We start from the raw sequence: 16,986 nt of genomic DNA, 5'->3' as shown, positions 1-16,986 counted from the left end.
GTAAACTACTTGCCATCTATTTAATTTTTCAAATTTTTTAAATTTCTTATGTGAAAGAAAGTCAACGACAAGCAGTCATCAGTGACTTTCCCGATACAATTAACCAGAAATTTTCATATAAATTTAAGATTTCGTTGGCAGGCTTCTTCTTCCTTGCATTATGCAGATCTCATTTGTTTGCTTTTTGTAGCATTTTCCTTTTTACAATAATATAAATTTCAATTTAATTAATTTCTTTTATTTTTTTTTTTTTTTTCTTTATAATTATTTATGGCGTTTTAATAATTCATTTTTTCACGAGACGAATCCTCACTGTGAAAGCTTTGCCACATTTATCTTTTAATATTTCTTTGAATCACTCATTAAGTTAAGTTAAATTTGCTACATTTCTCTCTCATACCATTTTTTTTCCCTTTTCACCCTATATATATATATTTTTTTTTTATTCTTAATTAATATAACCAACCGCCAGCATACAATATGTTATGGTTTTCGCTTTGCTCGAGACCTGGTAACAGATTTTATATCCAACAGATAATAACATAAAAAAAAAACTAAAAAAAAAATTAAATTTTTTTGTCTATATATATATATATATATATATGTACGTATATATGTGCGTGTGCATGTCAAAAAATTACAAGCATGTCTTTTACAGTCAGTAATCCATAGATATCCGAGTACATACTCAAGCATATGTATATATATATAAAAAATATATATATACATTTATATATATGCTTATATACATTTATACTCATATTATGGTTAAATACAACGTCAGCTGGTGTTCATCATTTTCAAACAGTCGTTAACGTGTGTCCTTTGGTTTTTTCTTTTCTCTCTATCCCTCTCTGTGTGTGTGTGTATCTGTATGTTTCGCAGACTGGCTTTGCTGGATAAGCTAGTGTTGGTGATGCTATTGCAGCACACAATTTGTGACATTAATTAATTTTCATTTTTTTTTTTTGTTTTTTTTTTTTTTTTGCGTGATTTTCTCGCTCACTTGTTTCGCTTTTATATTCAGTTTTTGCAAATGATTTTGCTTGCTTGCTGTTACTGCTGCTGCGGCTGTTGTATCTTGCAGTAAAATTGTTACATATTTTTTGAGTAGCATGCAAGCATAACTAAAAATGTCATGAACAGACCTTGTTATAAATATATATCAATAGGTATACACATGTGTGTGTCTGTGTGTGTGTGTTTGTTTGTGTGTGTAGGTGTGTATTTGTAATTATGTACAATTGTGTAGGATTGCAGATACGTATGATATGTATGTGTGTAAATGTGTAGTAAATGTGTGTGTATGTGTGTGTGTGTGTGGGTTTACGCGTTAGCACATAAAAACCTACTCTAATTTCAAGTGAGCCGCGCCGCTACCCACGGAACACAGTCGTACATCCGATTTATTTAGTTTGAGGTCATACACGAACAAGTGCGCAATTAATTGTAGATTTCATTTAACCGGCAACATGAACATAAACCATTTAACACGCCACCAAAAATATCGCCTAAAGCTCTTTTATAATTTATACCCCTATATATATATATACATATATAGATATCCATACGTACACCCAATAACTTATATACAGGGAAAACAAACATAAACGCAGTAGGCAGGCTACAGGGCTGCTTGGTTATACAGTAAAAAGCTGTTGTAAGTAAACATTTTATTTGCTATTGAATCAATTTTAAGCGCACAAACTGTTTATGCCATAAGCCATAATAACGTATAAAAGTCCACTCATCATAATGCTTGTAAACTAACTAAGCTTTAATATATATATATATATATATATTTATATAAATGTGTTTAATGTGTGTAATAACATAAATACGAATTGAATAGATTTTAGTCTAATAAATATTGATCCTTAAAACAAAAAAAAAAAAGAAAAATCGTTCACTTTCTACTAACATTTGCTAAATATGCATACTTTGGCGCATTACTTTTTCGCTATTATCGAATATTTATTTATTTATTTATTTATTATGTACTTTGTCATGTGCTATCGATAATTGATTTTGAATTTTTAGAAAAAATGAAAAAAAAATAAAAAACAACAAATTTTATTTAATTCAAAATAAAACGCTTGTTATTGGTACATATTTGGCTGGCATGGTTTCTATGACGTATAAGTGTTTTATAGACATTTTATATATAAATTGAAAATGCGGTCTGTTCGACTCTCTGCTGTGGTTAATTAACATGCATGATAATAGAGTGGTGAACTGTGCGCGCATAGTTGAGGTTGAGAAAAAACGTGATGTAAACATTTTTTAATTATTATTGTTTTGTTTCATGATGCATCCCAAAGCACATTGAATGAAGTGTATTAACAGAGCCTATATTTTATATTACCTACAAATGGCACGTTTTATTATGTTATATGGCATAGCATGATGGTAGTTTATTCTCTATTCAGCCACGCATAAGCAATCAAAAATTGAAATTCTAATGGATAAGGAAACGTGTATGTGTTTATGTTGGTTGATACAATTTCCCACAAGCTTTCTTGTCATTTCAGTAACTAATTTCAATGTTTTCACTTTCATATGTCAATAAAGTGAAAATTTGATTAACTTCCGTCTCTCTGCTGCAGATTGTGTTCAGTCAAATACTTACATTAAACGGCAAACACATGCTTGTAATGCTCGATTATTTTTGATATAACATTTTCAAGGTAATTGATGCTGATTTATAAGGAAACGCTTTCTCTATTAAAACGTTTATATTAAACGAATAGTTTTTCATAGTTAGTTTTCCAAATTTATATTCGATGACTAGCATTATTTACGCAGAAAGGAAAACAACACTCCGGATAGTTTTATGGAGACGAACTAGTACGGAATTGGCTATATGAGACGTGTAAGAGATGGAAGAAGAGAGGCGAGAAGCGCAGCGCCATGCGAAGAGACGAATGAAGAGACGAGTACAGAACCGGGCGAAGAAATAGTGACAAGGTTGGACAAAGTGATGCTTATAGGATTAGATGAAAAGATAGGCGCAAAGTGGGACGCAGAGACGGATGAAGAAATGAGTACAGAACAAGGTGCGGAGATGCTTTTGGAGCCGGGAAAAGATGTGGGTATAGAATCGGGCGAACAAAAGTTTATGAAACGAGCGAGAGAACACACTCCCAAAGAAATGAGTGAACAACCGAACGGACGACCAATACATAAAAACGGTTAAGAAACGCAAAAGGGAAGGTGGAAGGATAAACAATCGGGGAAATGGACGGATGGGCGAAGACATGCGGGAAGGCGTGCGAACAATCCGGGATAGCGACACGTTCAAGATCATGGGCGTAGGGCTATACGAAGATACAGCTGATGGCCCTGGTAAGTGGGCATAAACTAAACGAGTTACGTGCGCAAGAGAAGACGACAAGCATGGCTCTTACTATCGCCATTAAAATTGCGACTCAAACACTAATAAGAATTTATGCAATAAAGTTGCACTTAGAAGTCTTATTATTTTTGTGCTCAAGGCGATAACCTCTCACTTCCATTTAAAGAATGTATGAATGTTTACGATAACATTTATAATAACTCTTTATAAGTAATTATTGTAATATGATTATATATATATATATCCATTGGTAAAGCTTATTATATCCATAGAGTTATATATTGAAGCAAAATATGTCAAGCTCAGCATTAATTGGGTATAAAAGATGAATGATCGATGCGCTGAGAATCAGATAGCATACAGTCGCAATAATAGTAAATAACCTTCACAGTTCACTCTTGCTGATTGTAGTAGTGAACTTTTTACTTAAATGTAAATAAATGTAGCGACTATGAGCGTAAAGTTAGAGGTGAACGAAAAGATAGATGATGACCACTGGAAATTAAGCTGCAAGTAAAGGAAAAGGGACTGCATTGGCAGACGAAGGTTACAGTTCTTGAGTCATGAAGAGATGGACGAACAGTCGAGCGTCGAGTAAAACACACCGAGGTAAGCGCCTACGGATAGGCGAAGAGACTGTCAACAACCCGAAGTTGGGTAGACAAACGGAAAGAAAAACGACTGCAGAGTCACAAAGAGAATGTTGCGGATAGAGGATTAGAGGGCCGGAGTAGAGATGCGGAAACAGGCATACGATACCTTGTGGAAAATGACCGCCAACTAATTGTCCAACCAAATCCCTCGCTCTTGCTTATGCGGATTGCAATTAATACGTTTTCCGCTTACCTTTTTTCAATATGACAAGTGCACTGACAAATACATGCATGATAAATACAAAAGAAAAAAAAAAAAATATATATATATATATATATATATAACTAAAATATATTTTTCATATAGAGCATCATCTGTCGCGTTTCTTGTATTCAAAACTATGACAAACTTTTACATTATTTGACTTTTCTATGTAATAAAGTTTCACATATGCTACATAAGTTAAGCGCGTGATGCACACCGTATTAAACCATTCTAACATGGATAGAAAGGAATATTAAAAGATCTAGTTCAAGCCGAATGTATAAAAACTTTTTCTTAGTTTTAATTTCGTTTAATTAACTTTTATTTCAACTTTTGAACCATAAAAGTTAACAGAATTATTGAGTTATAGAACTGAAGTGTGCTTAATAACTTTAGCAAAGCAAGTGAATATGCAGTGTGGTCTAATTAAAAATGACTTTCACATTGCAAAAGCAATACTTGCTTAAAGAGCAAGAAAGAAAAAAAAAAAAAGAAAAGAAGAAAATCCCGATAATCACGAACACTTTTAAAAAACTATTTTATTACGACAATTATTTATTTATGTTGAAATTTGATTTCATACCGAGAGTAAAAGTTTCTTCGAACAAGGTTAGGAAAATTTGTAGCCACATCTCTGCACTGTTTCATAATGAAAAAGCTTGATAAATTATTGTTATATTAGAAAGCAACTGCGGATAAAGATGACAGCAGGTAGGTGCTTGCCAAGCACTAGCGGAGGAAGCTTGCTTATTGACATATCATGAGCAAAGAAAAGTTGAAGCAAATAAATCCAATCATAGCCAACCAATGTGTGAATCCTTTCTGCTGGATACGGCCCTTCGAGAGGAATCGCGGTGGCTGTGGTATCGAGTAACGATAGAATTCAACATTGCCAGATTGGGTTTATTGGGCCATACACAATAAATATATCCGGTTGATTCAGTACAGTTCAGGTTTCTCATTTATAAGGATTGTTTAATTGTCTGGAGGTCGTCTATTACGCAAAATTAATCCGTGTACCATCGTGAAGTGAGGTGAAACAAAGGTTACACGTTCAAGCTTAATAACCTATAGATTATATCTTTAGGCAAGCAATAGCGTGTTTAGCGATCGAGAATGTTTCCTGTCCAGCAAATATTAAGTAAACGAATAACTCTGTGAAAGCTCTTTTTAATATGTTTAATCAATGTTAATTAATATACATTATTATACTTTGATATGGTTATAATTACGAAAGCATATGAAAGAGATTCGCAGTTAAATAATTGTTGTTGATTATTTAAGAATATTTAAAAATAAATTTAACCGTTATTTCTCACAAGGTTATTAATTTTGATTCGAGCCTTATTAACCAATGTATGTAATATGCACTCGTATATATGAGTCAACTTTACGATTGGTTATATCGTTTAATGTACAATATTGGTTTCATATTTTTATATCTGCCTATATATACTTTCATACATTTTTGTATATATATATGTATATATGTATACCTGATCCATTAATAATCATAACGTAAAAATTAATGTAAATGAGAAATAATTGCAAAATACTATTTTTTTTTTTTCTCCGATTTTCAAGTAATTAATTAATACATATACGTGGTGCATGACGCTTTAGTTATACGATGAGAAGATTGGCTTTTATCTCAGTAATTAAGTAAATAAAACAGGAAAATAAATTTAATATAATTTAAATAAATGTACAATATAAACAGAAAATCGAAAAATGAAATAAAAATCATTTACCCAGCATGGACCGACTTCCAACACCTTTTTTGGAATTTTTCATATCAAAAGTATTTGTAAAGGAAATACATCTTATCTAACATATATGAAAGTATTTTAAATGTAATATGTTATGCGAACGTAAGAAGATTGTTGGAATAACGTCTGTAAAGCATGTTTGAAAGTAGTGTTGGGGTTTAAAATATATCTCATGTAATATCCTTTAAAATTTTTCCTAACTTCTTGTTTGGAATTTTTTATATCGATATTGTCTTTATATAATTTCGTGTGTATGTATGTATAATAGTGCTGCGAGTGCAGTGCGCTACATAAACATAAGTATATTCATGAAATTAGGGCAATGAGATGTATGTCTCGCAAACGTTCCCTGCGACGACAGCATGGACCAACTTTGCAGCCTTGAGAATTTTTTTTAAATTTCTATTTTTTCCAAAAAGATATATTTCACCTCACTTATATAAGACTAACGTGCTGCGTAAGTGTAAGGAGATTATTGGAATCAATTCTCTAAAGCGTATTTGAAAGCATACCTGGCGTGGAAAAAATATGCTCACGTAAAATCCCTGCAATGCGGGCTGTTTTCAATACACACCAAACTTAATTTGCTATCATAGCATATGTACCAATAAATGTATAACGCGGCGTAACGAAGTATGATTTTTTTTTTTATAATCACAGAGCATTTAATCAGGATTATTCAATTTATTAACGTGTACCGAAATTGGTACACGTGTCTATTCAAGAGCAACTTGACTGGGAACTTGTTAACGATTTGCTTTTGCTGCTATCTTAGCCAGAGTCTATTGAGTGGTCAACACATAAACAAACCTAAACAATAAAGCATTTTAATTTTAAACGCTACATGTGTTAATATATAGTCATAATAATTAGTTGAAAAATTGGAGCTCTTTGATAACGTCCTGAGAGTTATGTTAGTCATTACATATATATAGCTATAGGCCTGTTATCTGTTTATATCAGCTTAAGAATTAAGTCGTAAAACTGAGTGCAGTTTTGTCTAAGAATTGCCGTGACGAGATTTGAAGTGGTCGGTGCAAACTATAATCGTTAGGTAAGACTCTGCTTTGTAATTTTAATAATTAATTAATAAATAATAAATGAATTTTTGTGTTTGCCTTACGCATTTTATTGTTTAAATATTTATAATTACGAAAAATATATATTTTCTCTTACAAAATCCCATCCCTCCCCTCCAAAAAAAAAAAAAAAAACAGAAGCCATATACTAAAATTTATTAAATTTGTATTTCGTGTATGCAAAGGTGGAAAGATCATTTACCCGTGCCGCAAGAGAAATTATGAAAATATAAAAACATCTGCAAGCGTAACATACTTCGAAATCTTTTGCAAAGAGGAAAACTTATCCCTTTGTCAAGGTTGATTTCTAGATGAATCTAATCTTATGACCTACCGACTGACACAAAGAATTTACGCAATACTTAAAAGTTGTAATAGTACTGCACGTGGACGGACAGTTGAGTTTATTAAAAGGTTTACCTTATAACATCCAACCTGCCAGGAATTACAAGCTTTTGTTAAACTTAATATACTCTCTTTGTACCGTAGCGAGAGAGAAGTATTTACTTACTTTACTGACTGTCTCGATTATTTAATGAGTAGACGGTAACTATAAACCCTTTTGTACACACTTTAATCAAAAGGCAAATAATAGTTTTATTAACAACGTAACATAACGTATATGAGCGGTATGTTAATAAGATATACATATGAAATAATTGACTTTAATCGTTTAAGCATTACGAATTGTTTACTTGTTTTTTTAAAAAGTACCCACAGACGAATTCCACTTCACTTTTTTGAAGGGCCATTCATGCAGTTATTCATGTAACGGCTTTTTAAAATAAGGCGTTACAAAGGCAATAGTCGCAAAAATTGGTCAGATCCGAGGCATTTTCAACAGCGTTGATCCTCGGGCTAAAACATGTCAGTATATCAACTGTCAATAAAATACTTCGAAAATTTCGGCTAGAAAGAAGCAAGTCAGACAGATGGACTGACGGACAGACAAGTTTCGGTACAATAAAAGCGGGGCTTATTTTAAATCCTTCTGGTTGTTGCACATAGCCGCACAAGCCACAAGTATTGTAAAGTTTCTACTCTTAAGAAAAACTTAAGTCAATTCATGACACATTGCTTTAATTTTTTCCTGAGCGGGAAAAACATATATTTATATATTTATATATGTATATATATTTTCCCTCATATTCAAGATAATTAACCTCGCCTGCATGCACCAGAAAACAGTTTGTCCAACTCGTTTTTACCGTAAGATTCATTGAATGAAATTTAAATCAGAATATTACCACATGTTGAAAGTTCGATATGCTGTAACTTAACTTAACAAGGAACGATTATATATTGATTCGAATTTGGGAAAACTGACAACTCTTGTCCGAAAAGACTCCCAAGTACCTTATTGTATTACGATAAGAAAAGAGAGAGAGAGAGAGAGAGAGAGAGAGAGATCTTAAATTCTTCTGGGCTAAGTAACTTGGAAAATAAACATCTTTGTATAATCACTTCTATCAGTCCGCTATGACAAATCGCTTATTGGAAGGAGAGCTACTTAACCTTAAATTCAGATCAATGCAAAAATTTGAAACATTTCAGCTGTAGCTGATCATCTGAATCAAATAGTTTTTCAAATAAATTAATTTCCACTGAAGAACAAAAAAGAAAATTATATAACCATCACGGTTATCCGGCGTATACCGTTACCGTCAGCTTGTCGCATTCGCATTGATTATATTGCTCCTTCTCCTCCTAGGATCCACCATATTTGCTTGAGAATTGACTCATTTTTAGACACATAATACATTTTCATCTAAAGCATGTACGTGATGAGTAGATCAGCACAAAGCTTCAGGAAAATGAAGAAAATTTTTTATAATTTTTTTGTGTAGGCTTGACCGATTTTTTTCGCTTCTGCAAGACTATCCCTACAATATATTTGCAAATTTTTATCGTTGTTTTGGGTGTAGTTTATAGGTAAAGAACAAAAAAAACAAATTTGTTTTTATTTTTGAAAATAGAGATAATCTCCGTTTATATTGTACAGCGGTCGCATCCTTTGAACGATTTATCCCATTGTCAATACCAGTCTGCACGGAAGAATTTCAAATGTTTCTTTCTAACTTGCCAACTGGATCGGGAGCATATATACAACAGATGTTACACAGACAGAAAGGTGACTAACAGGACAGACGGACATCCTTAAATTGATGCAGTAATTTCTAATGTTTCTGTCAATTTTGAAGTCGATAGCTTCAGTAGAACGTTTACAACAGACAGACGGCCAGATAGATGGACTTAAATCGGCTTAATATTTCACACCGATCAAGAATAGATATAACTTTGACAAAGAAATACATCCCCTCATCTTTCCTTGATGAGTATAAAACAAGCACTTTTCGGAATTAAAAAAAAAAAAAAGGAAAAACTGTTCTTTATCTTTTCTTTCATCTCTTGTGAATAGAGTGTAAAAAATAGTTTTCTATTTTTAACTAAAAAGCACATGAAATACTCATCTTCTTTACTTGTAAATATATATGAATATATTTCAAATATTATAGACGATCGTAATATAAATCTACGATATGTTTTCTCCTTCATGACGAGGACGAACAATGTAGTTGTGAATGACGAAATGTGTGGCTTTATGTTTGTTAAACACTTCTTTTTATTAGATGACCAACCACTTAGGAGATGCTCCGTGTACTTGACTGTCAGGTTTATGGTAATGTTACCAAAAATCATGCAGTTTTTTTTTTTTATTATTACAATCTATCCACAAAGCTAATAAGTAAATGTCAAGATGAGAGAAATCACAGAGGTTATTGTCCCTAAGGGAGAATAGTATAACAAAATAGATGTAATGTTTAAATAAAAACTTGAAAAATTCATTAAAATAATTTAACGAAGAAAATTAAGTTACTTTCTAAATGGAAGATCCAGTATGTAATGTCCTTTCGAGCTTCTTATCTCATTGGATTCATTCAGAAGAGATATTTCCCTTAAGTGATTAAATGATATTTTGAGGAAATGCGTTGAATACGATGTTTGATGAAAGGAAAGTCCAGGTCGTCATTGCTGCTAACCAATCACGGGGCATTCACAATAAGTCAGAGGGCTTTGAGTTGATATTGTTGGAATATTTGAGTATTAGAGCTGCTGGCTGCTCCCCACATTTATGTGCCGTAAGTCCGAACAAGTTGAAGGACACGCTTGTATGAAATGCGTTTAATTCTTAGATTAAGTTGAGATTCTACAATCAGCCAATAGAGTCTTTCAAGTCGGCCAAAGAAAACAACTTTTCATGAAAACTGCCCGATTTTTTAAAGGAAGAAAACAAATACAGATTTATGATGTTTGCCCTGCCGATATGAATAAGGTAAAGAAGTTTTATGCAACTGGCGATTGACAATAACATTAAGAAAAATTCATAGGGAATTCAGCAGATGAAAGGTTTCCTTTTATGGAAAACTTTTTATTGTTAAAAAGGAAAGACTGGTATTTAACCAGAAAAGCAGTTGCATTGAGGCAGTCACATCACGATATTCGAACGGAGAAGCACACAAGAAGCACTAACACATTGTAAGCACAAGATTGTGGAAATAATTCATTTGTAAATAAATCTTCTAAGAATTGTAAGCAAAGTCTACCCTATTTACAATCTAATGATGCGGAGCCAGTGGAAGGCAAAAAAAGAGAGATATGCAAAAGGAGTAGTAGGAAAAAACTGTAAGCGTCGAAGGAGGAGAAGAGAGTTCGCCATAAATGTAAAAATATCAACAACGGTTTAAAAGATTCTTCTAGATGGAGTTAAGATGTTCCCAGTTTTTTGCTTTATGTATATTTGAGCAGATAGCTGGAGACTTCTCTTCTAAGTTAGAATTTATCTATTGACGCTTATGTAACTGCGAAGCCATTAAGGCCCATTATAATAGATTGCATTGTCTACGATAGGTGCAATACTAAAGTAAAACAATCTAAAGGAAATCAAAAGAAAATTGAAAGTGAACAGAACAGAAAGAAAAAGGAAAATAAATAAAAAAAAATATTAAAGGAAATAACACATACCGCAACCACACCAGCATTCTAATTCTAAGTAAGTAGCTAATCTCGTTATCGGCGGCGCAGACTAAAAGTCTACGTTTGTAAGTGAGAAAAGATGCAGGAAATAATAAGCCTTTATAACTCTTACCTGAAAAGATTTGGCCAAAGAACACGTAACTCGAGGCATCAACAGAAGACTAAGAATTGTAAGGACAGAAAAGGATGGTAGACATTCGTCTGAAGAAGTGCAAGAAAAAAAAAAAACAACACGAACGTCGAGAAAGCTTACTGCAAGTAGTTTGTTCCAAAGATAGACACTGAGCTTAGAGAATAGGCGTTCACGTAATGACACATAAGGAATACAAAGAACTCTGAGCTTGCTTAGGAACCCGAAGTAGATGGCTACGCTAAGCAAAACTTCTAAAGAAATTTATGGGTGCGCAAAGCAGCAAATTTGCAGTGGAAGTGCCAACGCGTACACTTACACGCGTGTAATAATTGCAAGCCTATATGTGCATACATACATGTAGGAAGTGAACAAACCTATCATAATTGAACACCTTCCAGTATAAATGTTTCTAACTTAGGGCAAACCTGAGGTGTAATTTATTATTTTTCATTTTTATTCATTGGGATTGCATCATCTTTTTTAATTTCGAGTTTAGGGTCGTTCTGTGAATAAATAAAACGCTTAAAATGTGTGGATGAAATATGCAGCTTTCTATGATCAATAGTATCAATATCTAATATTATTGCGTTCACAATCTGGTTTATTGGTACCCTAATCTTAATTATAATGTTCATAATTATCCTATGATGTCGCTGTCATTAGTTATTATGTTTCATTAACAAACTAAACCAAACTGGATTGGATTAAATGCCATGTTATATAATATGGAGAACCTATATACGTATGGAAAGATAAAAGGCGGTTTTTGAAATTGCATTTTAACACTCGTCATATAAAGAAATATTCATAACGCATTTAGGAGAAAATTTCCTGACATAAAATTGGCCTATGCCGGTTACTTTTTGAAAGGGCAACCTAAAATGTAAGCCAGCATGTCGGTATCAGGGAGGCGATGTCTTGTTGCAATTAAAGGGATACAATGCAGTGATAAACTAAAACCATCGCTGAAGCACTTTGAGGTACAAGGAATGGGAGTTCATTGAAGCGTAAAATAATATAAAAAGATAGGCAAACAAAAAGGTCTCCATAGCTAAGTATTTTATGCAGAGTAATAGCAAGCCGGGCATCCTTACAATGAGAGCGGAAACGTAATCATGTCGCTTACCTAGCTAAAAAGGACGATGCGATTATGCGATTAAAGGAGAAATCATTTAAAAACAAGAACCTATTCTTGGTTATACACTTTGAAGAAGAAGGTAGGATTTAACAAGAGAGATACGTTTCATATTTTTTATCAGAGATTTCTTTTCCTATTTTTATTTTAAAAACTTATTTCAAACAAATCGAATCGCGAATATATAAGGTTTGATATAAACATTTACTACAAATGTTAATTCCTTTACGATATCAATGCCACTTGATTCTTGTTTATTAATGAAATGTTGCATTAAAAATGATTTAAGAACATTTTATTTTTATTTACTTCAATAAAAAATTCACATCAACCACCTATTTAATACACAATATTGAAATACATTTACTATACGCACGAACATTATTAGAATTGACAATAGCTGAGGCAGTAGATTTTATCGACATAAAATTTAATAGATTGTTCTGCTTTAATACAGTGCCGGAAGATAAATTTTTTAAGTTAATGTTTAATGTTCATATAAAAAAAAAATGTCACCATAAACGGGAAACATATTAGAGAGCTCACGTTGGTCTAATATTCATTAAAAGGCTAACGTTCACAAAAATGTTTAGAATAAGAAATAAAAATAATTTCCCATTCGCCATTTAATGGCGGTGTTATACTTAATTTGCTTCCTTCCCTTTGTAATTCCCCTGATTTTAGTGTGCAAACCCTGTCATACGATGCATGCTCTTAGGGTTTCTAAAGTTGGAAAAATGGAAACTGAAGGCAGCGACCTGTAGAAACTGAGTAAGTATTTTTTTGATCTTTGGTAATTTTTTAGTAAAATAGAATATAAAATAGGAAAAAAAAAAGAAAGTCACGAGATATTTTATTCACACTATTGTCACTCTACTATCTACTGTTAAGCCACTGTTCCATGTCTGAAGGAGAATATGATTTTGGTGCAGACACCAAAGCACAACTGATCTTTTGAGACTAACCAAGACTTGCGTAATTTTTTTCTTATCATCACTATAAAAATTCAAACCCTACTCGGGCGGATGATGTGCTGAAGTTAAGGGCACGACTTTCGGCAATTAGATTAGCTGTTCGCCATACTTTTCGAGACAACCTATACGCAAAGCTTAAACATGTAATACTTAGATGGAAAAGTCAAAATTTTACTCACTGCCTTGTAGTACTAACTAACTATGCTCGTTCTATGAGGTTAGCGAGAACTTATTCAATACTTCAATGGAAAGTTTTATGTTAATTCGTCTTTGTTTTTTTTCTTTATACTAATAGACGGATAGATAAGTACAACTTTGACGTGACGGTAGTTGCTTTTGGCTTACCAACTCATATAATTTTAGAGTGAACTCTACGAAACCTCACATACCCTTTCATTTTTACGCCTGAATAGAAAATATATTAAAAGCAAAACAAGGAAGACACGAGACATTTTATACTAACTCTTGTCAATATGTTGTCTAATGTCTTAGACTACTTGTTGTCTGTCTAAGGGAGCATATGAACTCTGTGTAGAAGGAACAATTGGTCTTTTGAAGCTATCTAGCCTTCATTTCCATTATCGCCTTAAAAAGGAAGACTTGTTCGAGCGGACAATATGTTACCAAATGAAATCAATCTATATTTGAAGGAGTAAGGTAGGCTGAAAATGGCGCATTTCAGGCTAGTATTGCTAGGAATTTCTAAGCAAATTTTTTCTATATGGACAAAATTTTCTCATACTGAAAACAAGCGATGTCATGACTTTCGGTGTATCGCTTTCGTTATTTATATCAATTGCTCCCTATTTACTGTTGCGTAAAGCTTAACGAGCAAAGATTTTGCTGAAAAATCGTAGTATTACTTACGGTCCAATTACATCATTTCTACTCTATACCTTACATGGTAACTTATACCATTTCGTAAAACTTAAGGTTACAAAGTTTAGGTAAACAAGTCGCTACTTTATAATAGTAATCCCGGTCTAATTGCGTAAGCTGTTCTTCATACTTACTACCGTTGCATAAAGCTGAAAGGCTTCAGATGGGGAAGGCACAATTTCATGTACAGTAAAAATCGTGGCACAATTTGTGGCACAGTTCTATTTCCCACTTTCACGGATGTCTCATACTATTGCATAAAACTTAAAGGTCAGACGCTTACATGGGAAAGTCGTGTCTTTATTCACTAGCTTACAGTAATAATTATGGCCACTTTCAGATACTGCCGAGAGCTTATTAAGTGCTGTAATGCAAAGTTTTATATTAACTCTCTGCCCTGTTTTTTTTCTTAAAGGATAAATGGGTAAGCAGAGTTTTGATTTGAAGATAGTTGCTCTTGGCTTAAAAACTGAGTAAATAGCTTTACAAGCTGGTGAACTCTTTAAGACCTCACGCATGATTTGTGGATAATACGCGTATGTTTTACGTCGTCCTAGAGTAGTAGGAGATCTTTTTATAGTTTTCATCTACCTTGACAAGGCAAGGATTCAGCTTCACTTTCCAAATGTTGTAATAAATTACGAAATTTTCTTCCACTTTTGGAGCCCAGAGACACTTTGCTGCTTGCATGCTTAATGTTATTCAACTTATTGACTTGACTTGACTTATTGGCCTTGAGACCTCGCAACCCGTTTACCATTTACTACTAAATTTCCTTATAAATCGCATTACAATACTGAGAGATAGTATTATCCTATTTATTCAACTCAGCGAGGCATAGATTCAGCTTTACTTCCAAAATTTTGTAATATATAATTAAATTTTCTTTCTATATCGAAACCTGGACAACAATATAATGCTTGTTGCTTGCATGGATATAATGTCATTCAACTTATTTATCTTATCTTTGAATCTATCAAAATTTAATAACATTTGATTATCATCATATTAAAGCGTATTAGTATACGCATGTATATGCAGTGTTCATAGCCATGCATATATATATGTAGAAAGCATAAATTTCCTTCATTTTATCTTCTAATTGGAAAATCAGTTATACTTTAATTACCGTAATGTGAGCAGCAATTATTTCTCTGTATTTGTATTTAATTTGTCCGTTTGCGTACATTATCCAAAATCTGCGACTGCATAACTGCGACTTAGTAGGGGATTCATTTCAATTATGATGATCCTTCGTCTCTCCTTTGTTTGTTTGTACGATGATAATTTGCAAGAGAATTTATTATTATAATAATAATAATAATAATAACACACAATCACATAACACAATTTTATACCATTATAACATTTCAGAGAGAATCTTGTGCGTACGTACTTACGCAGGCATTTATCCAAATTGCACATATACAACACAATAACAATTTATTGCATACAATTACAAATCGATTTCCTTGATAGGTTACACACTTGATTTCACTACAATTGGTTAACGACAAATGGATTAATTTGGTAGTAGTTTGTACGATGGCAGCTCGCCTCCACCTTTAGGCAGGCAGGCAGGCAGGTAGGAAGGAAGCACGTACTTAAAGCGATTTTAAGTGCTATTAAAGGTGTAAATGTAACACAATCACATACACGAGATGATGATTAATTGTATGTGTGGCTGCGTGTAATATGAGTTGAGAGAGAAAGGCAGAGCCAAGCCTTGGTTTTTGTGTTCTTTTTTTTTTTTTGTTTGTTTGTTTTTTTTTTTTTGTTTTTTGTAGCTTTTCTCTTTCTTGTATCGTATTATGTTTTATATAAAAATATTTTAGACCACATGTCGCGTTTTAATGGGCACAAGTATCGTTATATACGGCCTTCTGAATATTTGGCACACATTTTTAAAACATGAAATGCATGTATATATATAATAAATGCATAAGCACACGCACTAACATACACGGATATACGCATACACTCGCGCTCTTATACAAAAACCTATTCATTCATTCATCCATGTTTAAATGCCTTCACACATATATAAATATATATCATATGATGATGATGATGATGATTATGATGACGATGACAATGTTGTATGTGCCTATGTTTGTGTATGTGTGTGTGTGTGCAGTTGTTTTTTTTTATATTATTGATCACTATTTTGTGTGTACATTAGGTCACCGTAAGCAACAAACCGTCCTTATAATATGCTATAATTACTGTTTAATATGTTAAACAATATAAAATATGCAATGGTTTTTTATTCGTTTCTTTTCTTTGTTTTGTTTTGGCAATGGGCGTTGTTATGTTTTCAGTTTATATTATTTTTGTTTTTATTTTTATAAAAAAAAAAAAAAAAGCAAAACGAATTTTTCACAACCGAAATTTTTGTTTAAAAGAGTGTTTTTTTTTTTTTTTAAATCGTTTTATATTTATTTTGTAATTCCGTTTTGTTTTTTCCTTTTTGTTTTTGTTATTGTTTTTATTTTAATTCTTATTTCGTTTTTCTATTCTTTTTTTTTTTCTTCTGTTTATCATATATATTTTCTTTTATCGCATTTTCATTGAACTCGTTTAACGTCGCTTTTACATAGTTATTTGGTATTTACAACGTTTTGCCATCGTTACCAAACAACGCAAATATCGAACATAAACTGACATTAAAATTCTGTAAATTCCAACAATCGTTGGTCGCTAGTCATTTATACAATTATTAGAAAATCTTCCATAAATTGAGCAAAGTTTCAAAGAGATAATGAGAAA

At 32.5% G+C, this 16,986-nt stretch overlaps 1 protein-coding gene across 5 annotated transcripts in view; it reads right to left on the bottom strand.

Moving 5' to 3' along the window:
- Window positions 1–16,528, bottom strand: part of LOC119638529 (uncharacterized protein DDB_G0271670-like) — an 88,697-nt gene extending 72,169 nt beyond the window's left edge. For 3 of the 5 annotated variants that reach the window (XM_038035377.1, XM_038035378.1, XM_038035381.1), the window contains exon 1: window positions 16,419–16,528. The gene's annotated coding sequence lies outside the window, so the exon portion shown is untranslated. Of the gene's footprint in view, window positions 1–16,394 lie in introns of all 5 variants that reach the window. The other 2 variants (XM_038035376.1, XM_038035379.1) reach the window with 1 other exon arrangement.
- Window positions 16,529–16,986: the final 458 nt, after the last annotated feature.

The sequence above is a fragment of the Glossina fuscipes genome, unplaced genomic scaffold (genome assembly GCF_014805625.2).
Source record: "Glossina fuscipes isolate IAEA_lab_2018 unplaced genomic scaffold, Yale_Gfus_2 90, whole genome shotgun sequence".
Lineage (NCBI taxonomy): Eukaryota > Metazoa > Arthropoda > Insecta > Diptera > Glossinidae > Glossina > Glossina fuscipes.
Note: the sequence above shows the minus strand (reverse complement) of the source record. Positions and strands in the feature narration are given on the sequence as shown.